The sequence below is a fragment of the Opisthorchis viverrini genome, assembly GCF_000715545.1.
Source record: "Opisthorchis viverrini unplaced genomic scaffold opera_v5_93, whole genome shotgun sequence".
Classification (NCBI taxonomy): domain Eukaryota; kingdom Metazoa; phylum Platyhelminthes; class Trematoda; order Opisthorchiida; family Opisthorchiidae; genus Opisthorchis; species Opisthorchis viverrini.
Window position 1 is genome coordinate 1,144,797 of NW_008751750.1, and position 2,684 is coordinate 1,147,480.

Here is a 2,684-nt window from a genome sequence, read left to right on the forward strand (position 1 = left end):
GTAGATTGGGTGGGGGGGCTACGGATGTGCTTATGAGGAATCACGGGTTCAGTCAGGTTTGTAGAAGGGCGAAGAGCGGAAGCTCGGGGAGTTGGTATAGGAGAAGGGGTTACAGTGCGAGGCTTGGACAGCAGGTGCTTGATTCCAAGGAAGCGCTTTGGTGGGGAGACACGAATTGTCATTAGGTCAGGAGGTCTAGAGTGAGAAACTGTGCTATCATTCTCCACCACAGCCTCATGTGTGGGCTGATTAGTTACCGTATCTCTTAAATCAGCAGTCGATCTCGTTGGCGTGGTGGATGTCAGAGATAACATTTGTGGATGCCCAGAGATAGGAGTGGAGGGCTCATTGTCATGAGTGTGGGGCACAGGACCTGGGTCCAACAGACAGCTTTGTGTGGCATTGCGGCACTTGTCAGCGCAAATCCTGGTGGGTGATGATGCAGCAGGTTCCGGTGACTTTTTGGTAAGCTGTCTTTGCATTCTTCTACGAGCAGCTTCAAGTTTTAAGGAATGAAATTTTTCGGTAGATGAGAGAAGAGTCCGGGCTGTTAGCAGACGCGCGGCATCTTTTTCCTCCCGGAATTGAATTGCTATCGGGCAGCACATGGATGGCTTCCACTTCCGGAGTCGCCGAGCTTTGCAGATGGTGTCCTGCATGCCACATGCATTCAGGATGGCATTTCGGCATGCTCAAGTGGGATTCGATCGGATGCTAATACTTGATGCCGGCATTCGATGCGTTGACTAATCTCAGTTGCTATGGTGTCAATAAGAAATGACGCTTTTTCTAAGTTTCTTTGATTGCATGTTGCGTTAGGATTCAGAAGGCATGCAATCGATTGTATTGTTCGGAGAAAGGACATTTCGTTCTCCGTTTGGCGCACACGTGTCTTGAGATTTTTTAGCTCATTCAGGACTTTAGAACCTACTGGCAATGGTGAGAGAGTGTTGCCGGGTTGAGGAGGCAAGGATATGTCAGTTAGAACAACTGAACAATTTAAGGTTGCCTGGGATGCTGTCTTTGCCGGCTTCGAGAGGAGAGGGGGTTGGGAGCTGGATCTCCTGGATCTAAACCGCTTCTTTGAACATGCCGAGAGGATAGCTGAGGTCGAGCGAACGCTTTGAGGAAGACGGGACCGGTAACATAATGAGAAACTTTGGAGCAGGTTGAGGAATGATTTATTTGGTGGAATACAGTTGAGAGTTCTAGGGTAGTAGGAGAACTATGGATTGTATTAAGATAGTCACAATCAGTCTCAGATACCTATGTGGGCTGGTGGTTGATGCTATTTCCACCAACTCAGATTGGTGGAGAAAAAAGGAATAACAATATTAATGTACTGCTTGTGAAAATATGAGTAGCACGTCAATTATATTCTGCACACGGACTGTAATGTAACTGACCAATGAGATGCAAGCGTCGATAATGAAAACCCCCTTTGACGTGTCTATAGGGGTGGTTGACGGTAGCCTGACGAATAACACTCTTGGTAGCAGTCCTTTCATTCTGTCCCCACACTGAATTAATTGTAGCGGACCAATCAAATGCATCAGCCGCTAAGGAAACCCCTCTGGAACGTGTTGTTAGGTGTTGCTAATGCCGGTGTGACGAATGATGTTCGTGGTAGCAGCGATGCAATGTAAAATGTGGTGAAATTCAGTGAGTACCAGCTAGGGAAAGGGAATGTCTGAATTGTGTTCGATTTTAGTTCGTTGAACAAATGCCGATATATGGTTACGGAAAAAGCGGATTAACATGCTGCAAATCTCATTAGGAAAATATCTTATCGGCTCTGGTGTTATAAAGTTGAAATATTTAACCCATTTGGCAGACAAAGACTTTAAACGAGGACATTTTGCACATCTAGGTTCGTTAATCAAGGCCAGATATTTTTCGGTATAACTACGTGTTTTAGAGTTGGCCAAGTTAATAAGCTTATCTAACACGCCATTTTAAATTATAAAAATAGCAGGCAAACGAGAATACGCACAATACAAAGACTTTTAAACAAAGAAGAAACTGCGCCTACTATCGTCACATCGGCGGCTGTATATAGTAATGGGATGACACGGCAGAAATGTGGATCATAAATATCAAATTGCACTGCAAAATTTTCAATAAGTTGAGGGAACTCAAGAATTAATTGCGACATGATTGGTAGCTCTGGTTAAATTCTGTCAGAACAAAAAACTCGGCCTTAATGATCTCAATTAGGTGATTAAGTTGCAGAACATGTACAGGTTTTAAACAAACAGACAATTAGTCCAGTAAATAATGCTTTTTGGACGCTACTCTAAGTAAGTGAGAGCTTCATAACATGGTTTCCATATAAATGATAGTTTTCTCTTCTGTGTCCTCAGAGACTAATGTTTGAGGTTGATCCTCTGCAAGTCTTTCTGTCGCTGAGAACTGACCTCTCTCTTGATTTTGGCAAGTTGAAACTGTCTACAGGTCGAAGTGTCAAATTTTACTATTTCTTTTTAATGCAAAATAATCAATAGGTGTTATTCCAAAGAATCGGTTGCAATCTGATGTACACTGAATAAGAATGTGTAATGAATCCTAAACTTCCCAGTAGTAGTTTCACTGTGACCCCAAGGAAATCCTTCATTATATCAACATAAGTGAGATATAAACCTTCTGCAGCGATGCAAACGCTATAGTGCGATTCCAAAGGAAAG